The following is a 16,262-nucleotide window of genomic DNA, read 5'->3' as shown; positions in this document are numbered from 1 at the left end:
TGAGCTAAACTGTATATCCCAGCTCAATCTACTCGGATCACCTTGAAAGATCCTTCCTCTTTCCTTAGATCCTTCCTCTATGCCAGTGTTTTTCAGCCGGGGTTCCTAGGAGCAATTGGGTTCCCCGGGCGTCCCTAAAGGGTTCCTTGCAATGTTCGGGCCATTTGAAAACTGTACCAAATACAGAAGAATTTACAATGCATCTGATCTCAGAGGCGCAATTAGAGAGAGTTGGGGGGTTCCTTACAATGCACCTGATCTCAGACAGCTATTAGAGAGGGTTGGGGTTCCGCACAATTTCACCATATATTATAGAGTTCCCTAACCTCATTTTTTTGGGGTGGGGGGGGGGGAGAGATAATATAGCCCTATACTATCTCAGCATTGACTTCCCCTCTGTCCATCTCCACATCGTAGTCTTTACTGTATATCATTATTTTATTGACCCTTCTAACCTCTCCTCCACCCCCTGTGCTTGTCCACTCCTTGCCCCCAGGAGCCGCCTATTATTCCAAAGGCTGTTCTACTGGTTCAGGTGTCAGGCAGGTTACTTGAATGTCGCCTATAGAACTGAGAAGAGCTTTAAATAGAAGCACAGCAGGCTGCATTGTGTTGGATTGTTACTTGGGAGCTCACTGATTGTCAACAAACGGAAAACTGGGAAGTGATTTTTTAGTTTGTCGTTACTTGGGGAGCAAGGGGAAAATGCACTACAATAAGGTTTTTTTTTTTTTTTTTTAATGGGAAATAGATGGGGGCAGGGGGTGAGGTTGTGAAGAGATTAATGTATGTGATGGGATCTTAATCCTTTGTTCAGTTCCCTGCTGCATCCTAGTCAGGGGGATTTACCCTGTGTCCTCAGCTCTTCTGGTGCTTGTAAAACTGCCAAAAACCCTCAGCTGTGTTGCCAGACGTGATCCCCCTACACAGACACCATACAGCTTGTCTGTAATCTGTGGGGCTTTCCCTAACACGGGCTGTGACATGTACTGTGATTTTTAAGGTCGTTGGGTTTCCCTGTACAAACGTTTGCTTTAAATTATGGCTCCTTTTATTATTATTATTATTATTTGTTAGCGGTCGTGACTTTGCATTGTCTGTGTGTCTCTTTCTCAGTGCTGTTTACACGGACCACCATAGAGTTTCTCAGGTCACTTCTTGAGACACCACAGACAGCTCTTGTATTTTGTTATACCCAGGCACTCAGTATGTGCTTGGTAATTAATCAGTTGTTCTTGGTGTCTGACTGGGGTGTCTTGAGCAGAGTTAGTCAACAATGGGGTAACACAATACTATTAAAACGTACAACGTAAATGTGTACAGTGCTGCGTACACTAGTGGCACTGTACGAGTACAATTATACACGTACATCTGGTGTAAGCAGCCAGCATTGTGTGAGGATAACGGAAATGCAGAAAGATTGTAATCTCGTCATTCCCCTGCAATATGTGTTTTTTTTAATACCCTTTGTATATACAGCACACGCTTGGTCCCCACTACTAACAAAACACACTTGCATGCGAACACACACACACACACACACACACACACACACACATATGCTGACACACACACACACACACACACACACACACACACACACACACACACACTAACATATGCTGGCACACAAAATAGCAATACAAATATATTCTCTTCCTGTATCTTTGTGTCACTCATTTACTAGGGTTATGTGGAAGCTTGTTGGTAGGTGACTGGGGGAGGGGGTGAGTTAGATGTCGCCGGTATGCAGAGCTGCTGCATTTGTGTAATCATTTTTGGCTTTAAAAGGTGTGTCAATCTGGGGAAACCTTATTTCCTAATCGGCCTTCGTCATGCGAAGTGAGAGCCAAGGATAAGTGAGTAATCGCTCCATCCTTTGGTCTCTAATGTATCCCTTGGGATCCACCCTCTGCGATGCCCCCCAGACAGACACCTCATTTTGAATGTTTGGGGGGAGGAGGAGGAGGAGGAGGAGGCAGAGTCCTCTTTGATTTTGCTCGGCTAATCTGATTCTAGGCAGGTACCGTAGTCCCGCTACAAAAAGTATTTGTTACCGCCTGAATGCAGGACAACAAGCGTGCTTTAGATGCATGTTTTTTAAAAAAGGTTTATTCTGTGATGTCAGAAAGGAAGTTGCATTTTAGAACAGGACATGTATTTGGCCCTACAAATTCTATGTATATGTATGTGTGTGTCAGAAACAGAGTACGCACAAAACAAACTAAAAAATAAGGGTAAAGGAAGGTACTGTCCAAAAAGATACAGAAAAAGGGACAGGCGCTCCTATATGCAAGAAAGTGACATTTATTGACTCAATGTTTCGGTCCCCACAGGGTCCCAGTGGGGACTCAAACGTTGAGTCAATAAATGTCACTTTTTTTGCATATAGGAGCGCCAGTCCATATATATAGATATAGATAGATATGAGAGAGAGAGATATCTCTCTCAAAAGGTTGATACTCTCAACCACCTAGTACCGTTGCACTTTGGTCACTATTTAATTCACTAGCTGCCAGGGAGCGGAGCTTGTCTTCTCCCCCCCCCCCTTCTTTATTTCAAATAGTTTTATTTGTTTTCCGCATAGTACAAATCAGACATCGGAGCTCCAACAATACTCACCCCCCCCCCTTCTTTAAAAGCAGCTATGGTGTCCCAGCTCTGATCTGAAGTACACAGCACTTTAACTTGTCTGCAAATACTGTATGCGCTCTGTGTGGGTGGGGGGGGAAAGGTTTCACATTCTTCCCCCTGCTTGGGATTATTAATAAAATTGAATGCAGGGGTTTATAAATATTTAATGCCCATCTGTACCGCCCCACACCCCCCAACCTCCCTGTATGAGGGGTTCTTTCGGTACTGCTGTTACTGTACTTGTACAAAGTTCCCTTCTGTTACTGATTTGTGCCTATTGTTCCTCTCCTGTCACATGGAATAATCCAACCAGGGGAGTGTGTGTGTGTGTCTCAGCTCTACATGCATCTACAGTATAATGTATGTCTTTATATGTACATCTGTGTTGGCTCATACAGTGCTGATTCTGCCTCTTTCCTGCTGTCAGTGAATGAGTATTCCTAATCAAGAAGTCAAGCAAAACCTAGTTTCACATTTCCTGCCAAGGGTTTAATTAACCCCTTCCCTGCCCAAGAATCTGTGCTTGCTTAGCGCCTCTGGCATGGACGGGATTACAGCCTCATTAATCTAAAGCCATTAGGGCTCCAATCTGCAAAATGATCCTAAACCCCAAATGTTTTTTTTTTTGCCTTTACATTTTCCCTTCCCTCTGGCAGCAAAGTAGTTGAAGAATTATGACAATTAAAGGATAATTGTTGCCACAAATGCGTTACAATCCCAAACTACAAAGTACTCTTAAACCAAAAATGTTGTGCCTTGGCGCTTCCTCACGGTTTTATCAGGGATTTATTTTTCTATGAAGTATATTTAGTAGTAATGTTTATTTATTTATTTTTTATTTTTAGCACTGCATTGTAGACACGTGTGTGTGTGTGTGTGTGTGTGTGTGTGTGTGTATACAAGCCAGTCAAGTTGGAATCTCTTGGCGTGAGTCTTGGTCATTGCAAGACCAAGTCTTTGTCACTATTCTTGTAAACTCCTATGGTGTTAACTACAAAACTTCACTCAAATAGCCGTTTACCCCTTCATGAATAAACCAATACACCATATCCATTTTTACATATATTTATTTTCTTCTCCATAAAGGTCCTTCGGCCCCATATTACAACGGGGTCCTTTTTGAACTTTCACAGCTCCCTTCGTGTTTAGTTTGTCGACAAGACCGTGGTTTCGTGCTCTTACCGCGGGAATCTTGTTGGCGATCAAGCTGTCTCTCACTAAGGGAAAAGCAATTTCCTTGTAGCCTTCTGGGATCCACATGTGGAAATAGGAAGTTGAGAGAAGCTCACTTTTTAAGTTGCAGGGCTTATCTGTGGCACACTGACCTCCAGTAGCCTGCAAGGTAATCTATTTCCAGCAATCTGTTCAATGACGTTTATAGGGCTGCCCTAAACGTTAGACGAGATTGATATGATTGTGTACATTGACCAACGGGCTCCAGGTTACTGGGGGCAGCTTCACGTTGGATCTCTGTACTTCATCTATTCTAAAACATCTATTTAAATGTGATAAAGGTATGGCTAAGACTGCCCCGGTAACTAGGCTGACTTTTAATGACACTGGCGCAAAAAAAAAACCCTACTGAAATTAGTGTTATTTACACACAAGATTCCTCGTCTTTTTGCATTTTGTACGTGTGTTTCTAGGAACTACACAATTTCTGATTGCTGCTACAAAAACATTTCAATACCTATTTTATATAAAAAAAAGGAAATAATTATAAAAATGCAGACTTTTTTTTTCAGGCTTTAGTGACCTACATTTATGGAAAACAGAAGTGCAATTCCTGCGCCCCTCCCAAATTGGCTCGCAATTTACTAGTGACATTTTTACACTGACAACCTAAGTGTGTGTGTGACACAGGAGTCATTTGGTCGCATCTTTTGATGAAAACGTGATTCAATCCCGCCAACCTCGTCTAGGTGAACTTTATATACAGGTATACCCCGCATTAACGTACTTAATGGGACCAGAGCATGTTAGTACAGTGAAAATGTACTTAAAGTGAAGCACTACCTTTTTCCCACTTATCGATGCATGTACTGTACTGCAATCGTAATATACGTGCATAACTGATGTAAATAATGCATTTGTAACAGGCTCTATAGTCTCCCTGCTTGCGCACAGCTTCGGTACAGGTAGGGAGCCGGTATTGCTGTTCAGGATGTGCTGACAGGCGCATGCGTGAGCTGCCGTTTGCCTATTGGGCAATATGTCCTTACTCGTGAGTGTCCTTAAACCGGGGTATGCCTGTACTGTAGCAGATACCTTCTCGGAATAAATGCAGCTTCTTGCTGTCCTAGGCACTTAAACTTGGTGAAATATGTGTGTCCTGAAAGGGTTAAATGAATGACGCATAATGCTTATTGTGACTCGGTGCCATGAAAAACTGGCATAGTCCAGTACCAAAGTTCCCTTTATTATGAAGGCAAACGAGTGAATTCATTTATTTAACCCTTTTTTCAGGGCACTTTCACATGTTTTGTCCTTAGGAAAGTAAGAAATTTGTATTTATTCAGTGTAGGTACCTGCTATATGGAGTTTACCTTGACAAGGTTGGCGGGCTTCAATCATGTTTTGGATCAAAAGATGCGACCAAATGACTCAGGTGTTAACACAGACTTGGGTTCAAAATGTAAACCTGTCACCAGTTAATTGCAAGCCCATTTGGGAGGAGTGCTGGAATTGTATATTTGTTTTCCATAAACGTAGAACCAATCTTTTTTACCAGCTGCATACTTCTAAAGGGAGGAGCGCAGGTATTAAGTATGGTTTTTCTTTTAGTGACCTACAGTCGTTTGGGTTACATCCCATAATCATGAACAGTATTCCCCCCCCCCCCCCCCCCCCAAGCTGTTTTTTTTTTTTTTAGATAGTCCGTGCCTTCTTGCCATTAAACAGGCTTTGCCAGGTTCATAACTCATTGGATAAAAGAGGATTTAAGGTAACGGGCGGTGTAGCCTGTTTTTAAAAAAAAAAAATTATTACATTCCTCCCCCCCACCTTCGTCTGGGGCCTGATGAACATCCCCTCTCTCTGTTCCCGACTTCATTAAGTGCCACTTGGCTGACACACACAATGGCTGCTGGGTGGTGAGTGACAGAGGGAGGGACTGTGCATACACAAGTAGGAGAGGAGGGGGCTCATCTAGCAGCTGCTCCTCAGATTGCTGGCGCTGCACGTGTCTGGATACCCCCAGCACATCCAGGGCTCTTCATACACACTTGTCACTCTGATTAATGCGTTTCCGGGCAGTTTTTTTTTTGTAGCTGAGATTGTGGGGCGGCGGGAGTAGTTTGTTCTGCAGGTTCAGCACAAACACACATTTTTTTTGTCTCTTGTACACAGTTCTTTACATGCACACGCGTACTTGGTTAAAGTCTTCACAAACCACACATACGCCAAGCAGGAGTAATCCATCAAAAATGAGGAAGGATCGCCGATACTAACTTCTCAGTTCGGCACCTTGCTTACTGTGAGGGTGGCATCATTACTCCGCTTACAGACAGAGCGAGACCAGTTTGTTTGTCTTTAAATCTGGCGCTGTTTTTTTCCCCCGCTTGTTTTTGCCCGGCAGACTTTTGTCGCCATAGACTTTTGTCGTCCCACACGTTAATGGTCAGGATCACCCTCCTACACACATGGCCTGCTAGGATTACAATACTGTAGCTACGGAAATGGGGTTACTTCTCACCATAAGCACCGGTGTTTTTATACACTGTAAGATACACCTGGGTTTGATAATAATAATAATAAAAAAATTACAAAATTATATATTTTTTGTTTTTTTAATCTGTTTGCTTCTACCTACAATAGGTTTATTTTATCTTTAACCTCTTATGTGTCGCAAAGGGCATGTCACACTTTGCAGATGTTAAGGATATGTTTTTCGATGCACTATGTTAGTTGCATCGCTCTCCTGTTTAGTCAATGTCCTTCATTTGAAAACGGCTGGTAACAGCATCGGGGGCAAGACGGGGAATACGTGGCCGCCCCAGGCTTAGAACCGTTCACTCCAGGCGAGGAGAACACTTGTGGTTGGTGTCCACCGCAAAAAAGCAGAGTAACGGTGGCAATACGTGGCTAGGGCACTTTATTTCCGGTTGTCTCCGTTTTGAATATGTCCTTTTATAAATAACTCGCAGGGTGACCTGTCTTCCTTTCTGTCACTTACTTTAAGTGACATCCCACTTCTGTACTCCAAAATGTAGTAGGTGGTGCAGTGCTGCCCAAAGAAACTCCACTTGAGATTCAGGCCTGCTACATAGTGCTACATAAGCACACACATACCTAGCACTAATTACTGTGTCAGTAAACTTACAGAAGACACCTTCAAAACGGGAACAAAACACGTGAGGGAGAAAACACTGTGTACATATGTATACAACAGAATGGAAAAAGCGCACAACCCTAGTGCATTACCATAAAAAAAATAGACAGTTTTTTAAAAAAAAATAATGGAGTATTAATAAACTGTCTATTTTTTATGGTAATGCACTAGGGTTGTGCGCTTTTTCCATTCTGTTTTATAGATCTCTATTTTTGGAAGTGATACTTCCTTAGAAGAGCGGCCCCCTTCCCTGCGGAAGTTGTTTTCTCCATGATCGCGGGACATTGCTCTAGTTTGGTCTTGTCATACCATGGTCCTTACATATGGACTCTTGTTTTCATTGTTTAATTCATGTTATTTTATATGAACATGTATGCACATATTGTTTACGTGTATATATTATACAGTTTATCACAGATCTACACATTTAATGCAGCTTTGAATTTGAGCACTGGTATGTATGTATGTATGTATGTATGTATGTATGTATATGATTAAACATCTTGTTGAAAGCATATGTATGGTTTTTTTCCGCCCCCTTTAAAGCTGATTTTAATTAAAACCGTTTGCTGTTTTGAATCGGATTTTAGTTTAAAACCCGACACTATTTATTATCTGGCCAAAAAGTTTCTCTAAAATACATAACAAATGTGACCCGGACATCATGACTTTAATGACCACGTGTGCCACTCTACCAGAATTAAGGTCCATTTCAGTTCAACAATTTCATCATTTCCACCTTATTGGGTTTTCATATCTAAATTAAATAAAATCTATAATAATAATATTATTATTATTATTATTAAAATCAAACCAGGACAGGAGGGTGTTTAGAATTAAAGTCGTGAAGATCTTCACCATCTCTTCTGTCCCGCCGAGTAGGATTTCTGTTCTCACATATGGGAGTGTAGAAGATGAGATGGTCTTTGGGTCGACCCAGCTATCACTGACCTAATAAAACACTGAGGCATTAAATGAAACCCTTGCTGTGTGTGGATCAGGAGTGGAGGAACGGTATCCTTCATGCACAGATACGCAGCCAAATAACCTAATAGAACGCTTCTTATTATGCTACAGCCAAATGATTTATTGGAATAGCTGTCTTGCCCTGATTACCATTAATCCCTCACACCACCCAATCCCTCCCCCACTCTCTGGCTGTGTGCACTGAGCGTGGGGAGCAGGCCCAGTCTTGTGGGAGCCTTATGCGCTGAATGAAAGCGTCGGGAGCTAAAAAGGCCTGCTGATACCTGTCCAACTACCAGCAAGGAACTTGACATTGATACACATCAATGCACACACAGTAATAAACATCTATTGTCACACATTGGAAGGCAGGGTGACCTCATAGTCGAGCAGTCTCATTCTTTGAAATCAGAGATGTTACATTAAAATGCCCTTTATTATTAATGCCACAAATCTCATACATATTCTTTTTTTAGTTTTGATAGCTATTGGCTAGACACCTACATATAGACGCTGGAGATGACCTCGGCGCAGAGAAAAATAGGGGAGGGGGAAAAAAAGAACATAGTGTAGTATGTCTTAATCTGGGTCTATGAACACAAGGTGAAAGATTCAAGCATTTCACCACTTATAGTGGAACTGGATCTCCAAAGGGATCTGGATTCTCCTATGGCGTGCTGCAGGATCAACAGGGTAAAGTCTTCCGAACAACTTTGATAGGGCTGGAACTGGATGGTAATAGAGCAGGTTTAAAGTGGTCAGTGAAGACCATCGATTAAGGGGTTAAATTTAAATAGGTGAGGTATTTAAGGAGTGCAGATAATGCTATTTATTAAAAATATATCATAAACATTAACCATAAGGTATAACACATAAAAATGCATAAATAATAGCATAAAAAAATAGAATAGTATGAGTCAAGTGTCTCACACTTAACTCCTGGATCTGTGGAATAAATTCAGGAAAAGGTCATGTATTGCTATATCACAGTCTCTCTCTTATGGAGCTTATCTGCTTGGTTCCCGTGTCTCTGATATAGGGGCCTATGCAGAGAGCAGCGCTATTTCGAAATTCGCCATTTTTTGGAGAAAATCGCGCAGAAAACAGCCGAAAATGGCGAGTTCCGAAAAACGCGCCAATTTTTCTTTTCTATTTGTAAAACTCGCCTCGCGGCTGGCGAGAACCTCAATCTCGCCAGTTTTAAAAATATCCTAATGCAGAGAGCCGCGAACGGCATCTAGCGGCTGTTCGCGCCAATAAAATGGCGCGATTGTCTCCTTTTTGCCTCGCCAGAAAAAATTGGCAAGAAGCTGCCGCTCGCGGCCATTGCAATGGGAAAAAAAAGGCGCAAATTTGTTTTTACACGTTTCTGAAGCGCGCATCTCGCCAATTTAAACTCGCCACACGCATCCATGTTAAACATAGCAGAATTCGCACTTTTCTGCATATGGAGAATAAAACTCTCCAAAAAAGCTACTTTTTACTAAATTCGCCATTTTTAAAATTCGCTGCTCTCTGCATAGGCCCCATAGTATGACAAAAACGGGAAAACTTTGCCTCGGCGCTGATGGTAAACCACAGTGCTGGTTTGGCTCGCCTTCTTGCTCTGATCCGGTATGTTACTGGTGGTGGGGGTTGCATAGCGTGTTGGCCTCCGTCTCGGTATACAGCCGGCTTCCCTCCTCTCTCTCGACGCTTCCGCGTCACGTGGGACAGCCACCTCTCACGTAGCACGATCTTCGCTATACCCCGTCAGCCAAACTGCACAAAGTTAGCTCCGAGTTCTCCCAATGTTCTCACCGTTTACACAGCTAGAAACAGCTTGTGATTCACAGCAGGCACCAACGCCGAAACTCCAAACTGATCCATTCCCAGGCTGGGTGGTGGCTACGCGCGCGCTCGCCCGTGGCAAGTTTGGGTTGTTCAAACTGAAAACTCCACCGGCGGCAAAGTGCAGTGTTGACGCTCCTACATTTTGCCGCTACAACCCAAAATTATATTTGGGTCGGCAGTCGTGTCAGGTGAGTTGGTTCAGGGAACCAACTCCGTGACGTTTGACACGACCCAACTCCTGCAGCCTGGGCACAGATCGCCGGGCTGCATGAGCACGCGGTGGAGGCATGCACAGGCGCAAGCGTCCGTAGCAGCCACCCTGAACGTAACCCTATGAAACATGCTCACCCTACGCATTTCAACTTTCGTCAATTTTCGTTTGTTTCAATAGGCGTGGATCAGTTTGGAGTTTCAGCATATACAGTATATATATTTTTTTTCAGCAGTCATTTTTTTTTTTTTTTAAATCCTCACCATAGCATCATTACACCTATAACTGTTAAACTTGATATATCTGATATCTCAAGGCCAAGCAACATTTAGATTGTAGTGACATAATTATGACCATGTTGACCACTTTGACTTTTATGGTATGTACTGTATGTGTGTGTGTGTGTGTGTGTGTGTGTGTATGTATATATACATATACACACACACACATACATACATATATACACACACTATATATATATATATATATATATATCTATATCTATATCTCTATATCTATATCTCGCGCGCATTACTTGTTAGACAGCAACTTTCTGATTGATCAAATTCACTTATTATTATATAATGCCGACTATATGCATAATGCTTTACAATGTAATTTGTAGAGCTCAGACAAAAAAAATAAGTAATGAAAGTAAAACCTCAGGAGGAGTGAATCCACAGCCCAAAGAGCTAACAATGTAAATGGCAGGTATAGAAACCTACAGAGGCAGTAGTAGTGATAGATACTCTTGAACAGGAGCGGACACACTTCCGATACCTCTTCGGCTATTAGCAGGAAGAAAAAAAACTCGCACTATACAGGCATACCCCGCTTTAAGGACACTCACTTTAAGTACACTCGCGAGTAAGTACATATCGCTCAGTAGTCAAACAGCAGCTCACGCATGCGCCTGTCAGCACGACCTGTACAGCAAAGTTGAACTCCCTACCTGCACCGAAGCTGTGCGCAAGCGGGGAGACTATAGAGCCTGTTACAAATGCGTTATTTACATCAGTTATGCACGTATATAACGATTGCCGTATAGTACATGCATCAATAAGTGGAAGAAAGGTAGTGCTTCACTTTAAGTACATTTTCGCTTTACATACATGCTCCGGTCCCATTGCGTACGTTAATGCGGGGTATGCCTGTACAGCAGTAGCCATTGGTCATAAGGCCTCTTCATTAGTCCGTGAGACATAGATAGCAGTTCTTCACTGTGATCTCACTCTGCCTGGCAACAGATGGTGTGGCCTTGCTGACATCTGGCTGTACGTTACATACTAGGTGTGAAGAGCCAGATAGTCTTTGTTCTGAGATGCTGTGTAAATGCAGGCAGACCAGAAATGTCCTAAACATTGAATGCAATATAAATACATTATTTAAACAAGCAATTATTTAAAAAAGCGCACTGTTGGCTAAATGTGCCACTGCTCGAGCATTACGAAGGTTGATTAGCACCGTAATATTAATGGTTTGTTTTTGTTTGAGACATGTATGTGAACACACAGCTCATGTTCGTGTGTGGGAAGGATCGTTGGGGAGAGGGAGGGTGTGTAAAGTGATACTCGGTATCAAGTTAATTTTCTGTTGGAGACATATTGAGGATTTTACCTCTTTGCTACAAGAGGGGCCTGTATCTCATTGCTTTGCAATATGCTGTTGCCCTCTCTGCCTGTGATGGGGTCAAAGGTAAAGTCTCACTGAAACCTAGAAGCTGATGGCAAATAAGGTCCATTTGGCCACACTTCTCCGCCCATGTATTCCCTATCTATGCTGAAACCTTAGACCCTACTTACTGGGTGTTAGGTTTTTATTACAGACTTCCAAAAGTCATGCTCACGGCAAGCACTGAATAATTTTACACTGCTTTGAAATTTAGCTTGTGCCACTACAGTTTTCTACCATAGTATGTATATATCATTTTTCCTGCAGTGCTGTGCATAGTTTCGCAGGCAGAAATCCCGAAGCGATAACAAGCTATCTCCGAAATGAAAGCGATTTGCTCAAGGTTTTGAAGATGCTAACAATGACACTGGAACCATGTGCACCAGCTTTAAAGACTGAAGTTTAATCTAGACCTGTGATGGCAAACATTTTCAATGGTGTATGCCGGAAATGTGCCTCGTCTTGTAATGCGATGGTCGCTCTTGCACTTTTTTTTCCCTCCCATCTATGGTGGTACCTTTTTTGGTATGACTAAGCGCAATGCATTCTATACCTAGTTTCCTCACCGGGGTGGTTTCAGCAACCTACTCTCAGTCCTTAGTACTTTTGTCCACCTCACTTAACCTCTCTATCTCCAGGAGGAAGACACATTCCCTGTCCAGGTGAGCTTGCAATTTGTTTTTTTTGTATGCCTGAGGCACAGGGAGATAAAGTAACTTGCCCAAGCTCACATGGAGATGACACCTTGGAATTGAACCAGGTTCCCCTGATTCACACTGCTTTACTCGCTCTCCTTCACTGGCCCAGATGCTGCTGTATGCCAGATGTGCCACAGATGTGCCGTCAACCAAAGTAGACCATTTCTACCACTTGTGAACTGCTGTCCGGATTAATGCTGCAAGGAACGTGTTGCAGGAACCTGTAGCATGCTGGTGCACTCCCTTCATGGCTCCTCTTCAAAACACAGTGAGACAGAAGCATTTGACACCGTGGACCACCCTCTTCTCCTTCACATTCTCCAAACTCTTGGTATTCGTAACAAAGCACTATCCTGGATCGCATCCTACCTCTCCTATCGTACTATGTGTCTCTTCTGCTAACACTTCCTCCTCCTCTATCGATCTCTCTATGGGGGTAACCCAGGGCTCTATCCTGGGACCTCTTCTCTTTACAGAGAAAACACTTTCTCTAGGTGACCTAATCACATCTCTTGGGTTTAAATATCACCTCTATGCTGATGACACACAAATTTACCTTTCAACACCTGACCTTACACCTGCTGTACAGACTAAAGTTTCTGAATGTCTCTGCGATATCATCCTGGATGGCCCTCTGCCGACTTAAACTTAACATGGCAAAAACAGAGCTCCTTCCTTCAAAACCTGGCCCTACTACCTCCTTCCGCATTACTGTTGGAAGTACCATCATTCACGCAGTAGTGCAAGCACGCTGCCTAGGCGTCACACTCGACTCCTCTCTCACATTCTCCTCTCACATTCAAAAGGTAGCTAGAACCTGTCGCTTCTTCCTCCGCAATATTACAAAGATACGCCCTTTCCTCTGTTGCTCGACTGCTAAAACTCTGACACAGGCCCTCATTCTCTCCCGTCTCAACTACTGTAACCTCCTGCTGTCCGGCCTGCCTGCCTCTCGCCTGTCTCCCCTACAATCTATCCTAAATGCTGCTGCCAGAATCACTTTACTCTTTCCTTAATCTGTCTCGGCGTCTTCCCTGCTGAAATCGCTCTCCTGGCTTCCTATCAAATCCCGTATCAGACACCCAATTCTCCGCCTCACTTTTAAAGCTTTACACTCTTCTGCTCCTCCTTACATCTCAGCCCTAATTTCTCGCTATGCACCATCCCTGACTCTTGCGTTCTGCTCAAGGATGTCTTCTCTCTACCCCTTTGTATCTAAAGTCCTCTTCTGCCTTAAACCTTTCTCACTGACAGCACCACACCTCTGGAATGCCCTTCCCCTCAATACCCGATCTAGCATCCTCTCTATCCACCTTTTAAGACCTACCTTAAGGCCCCGTCCACGCTGCCGCTAAGAGCGCTCATGCTTGACAGCGGCGACGTCACCAGCTCTCCAAGCATGAGTGCAGGGTGTCCTACTTAATTATGCAAGCGCGAGCGGGGGTCATGGATCAGGGCTATTTCTGTGTGTAGTGTGTGTGTGTGTGTGGGGGGGGGCTGTGTTCTGTGTGCATTGACTGCTGCTGAGCACGCTTCAAAGTCAATTTTGTTTGTCTCCCCAAGCGCCAAGCTTGAGAGAGCGTACGTGCCCGTACAGCGTGAGCGTGGTCGTACCAATTGATTTTAATTGCAGTGATCGCGCCAAGCACGCGCCTCGGCAACGTGGACGCAGCCTAAGACACACTTGCTTAAAGAAGCATATGAGTAGCACCGTGGCTAATACTATACATATGACCAGGGAGGCTGCGAGGGACCCCCCCCCCCCTCCCACTTGGAACCGGTACCCACATATAAACAGACAAGTAATGACAGACTCGGTTTGGAGGTATAAAAGGCCGCGGCTTTGTTTATTAAACAATAATGGAGTAAGCGCTAGTCAATGCCAGAGTGGGGTCAGGGGGTCAGCCAGGCCTTGGCCTGCTGCTCCCGTACCCGGCCGAGCCCCAAAGAGCCGGCCGTTGTCGCGAGTGGGTTCCCGGGTGTCACGTTGTGTACCCCCTGGCGACGCCTGCCCCGAGCCCATCTGGCAAGGACAAGCACTTACCCCCGAACTGCCGCCGCGACAGTGGCAAAACGACCAACTGAACCCTCCTGAAGGAACTTCAGCCCTTTCTGTTTTTTGGGAGGTCCTCGGACTCTGCCCTGTAAAATATGATGGTACATGTTACAGCTTACAGGCAGTATAGACAGCTTATCAACCAAGGGAATTGTACCTACTCCCACGGAGTGGCCGGAGGCAAGCATCTGCCCCCGACTGTATTTGCTAACGGGATGGGTGGGTGGGAATTTCGCTACAGGCCAGGAGCAGAATGAAAGATTCAGCTCCCGGCTGCCTCTTAATGCTTCCCTTGGCCTGCCCCCCCCCCCCCCCCGTCGCTCCCCCAGGGGTCGCGACAGCGGCCCAGAGGCCCTAGCGAGGTGAGGGGGGGGGCTTGCCCCCAGGTCATGGGCATCCCTCGCCTAATTGGCTGGAGGGATTGCTTGATACTTGAAGCTTGGCCCCCTGCAGACGCACTTACCAGAATACCCTCCTACTGTCTCTGTACGTTCTTCCTACTTACTAATTAGATTGTAAGCTCCTCGGAGCAGGGACTCCTCTTCCTAAATATTACTTTTATGTCTGAAACACGTCTCCCCTTTGTGTTATTTGTACTATTTGTTATTTATATGAATGTCACGTATATTACTGCTGTGAAGCGCTATGTACATTAATGGCGCTTTATACATAAAGACCATACATAATACATACTACACTGCCTTCTCATCAGGGAAGCTTACAGCCCCATTCACTGTCCTTGATAGGGAGAAGACTTCTTCACAGTATATTAAATAGGTGGCTTTTGGTACCAGGCAGACACACCTTGTCTGAGCAATGTTTTTTTTCTTTCTAAATTTAAAATACATTTTCAAAGCAACATGTCGCTGGCACCCCCACCAGCGACTATCCCAACCAAATCTCCCTGATACGAGCTGTCATCTGTTGGCAGGCACTGGAAGCTGGGGCAGTGTTGCATGAGAGCAGAATCTCCTCATTGCTATAGCGCCCCTAAATAACCTCAGCCATGGGAAGTCTCATGCTCTGGGAATCCAGCAGCATGATACAGCACTTTCTCCCAGCGAGAGAGATGTGCACGGCTTCACTTGCGTATCGGGAAGGCGTTTGGGTACGTGAGCTTGGTTACTGACTCCGCTCTTTCTGTGCAAGTCCTGCTGTGCCCTGGAAATGCCTGCAAGCCACAGGGAATCCCGAACTTCTACAACACTGCATTCCCTCCTGTACAACACACTCCTCGTTCATGGATTGTTTATTATCTCATACCGCGCATACATGCAGCACTGCACTGAATCGCCAAACGGGCACTGTGGAATACAGAAGCGTACTGATTCAACCCCGAGACAAGAGCATCATACATAACGTAAACCAGAGGTTTTCAATTTAAAACATTTTTTTTAAATTGTTTTAAGGAACCCTATAATTATATTGTGAAATTCTGCGTAACCCCAACCCTCTCTAATAGTGCGTCTGAGATCAGATGCATTGTAAGGAACCCCAACCCTCTCTAATAGCGCGTCTGAGATCTGATGCATTGTAAGGAACCCCAACCCTCTCTAATAGTGCGCCTGAGATCTGATGCATTGTAAGGAACCCCACATCTCTCTAATAGCTTGTCTGAGATCAGATGCATTGTAAGGAACCCCAACCCTCTCTAATAGCGCGTCTGAGATCTGATGCATTGTAAGGAACCCCAACCCTCTCTAATAGCGTGTCTGAGATCTGATGCGTTGTAAGGAACCCCAACCCTCTCTAATAGCGCGTCTGAGATAAGATGCATTGTAAGTGTAACCCCAACCCTCTCTAATAGCGTGTCTGAGATCTGATGCGTTGTAAGGAACCACAACCCTCTCTAATAGCGCGTCT

The 16,262-nt window shown here is 44.3% G+C and overlaps 1 protein-coding gene across 1 annotated transcript in view; it reads left to right on the top strand.

The window, feature by feature from the left end:
- The window catches only part of TRAF4 (TNF receptor associated factor 4), a 39,579-nt gene that overhangs the window by 705 nt on the left and 22,612 nt on the right, over positions 1-16,262 (top strand). The gene's annotated exons all lie outside the window — the stretch shown is intronic.

The sequence above is a fragment of the Ascaphus truei genome, chromosome 3 (assembly GCF_040206685.1).
Source record: "Ascaphus truei isolate aAscTru1 chromosome 3, aAscTru1.hap1, whole genome shotgun sequence".
NCBI lineage: Eukaryota > Metazoa > Chordata > Amphibia > Anura > Ascaphidae > Ascaphus > Ascaphus truei.
Note: the sequence above shows the minus strand (reverse complement) of the source record. Positions and strands in the feature narration are given on the sequence as shown.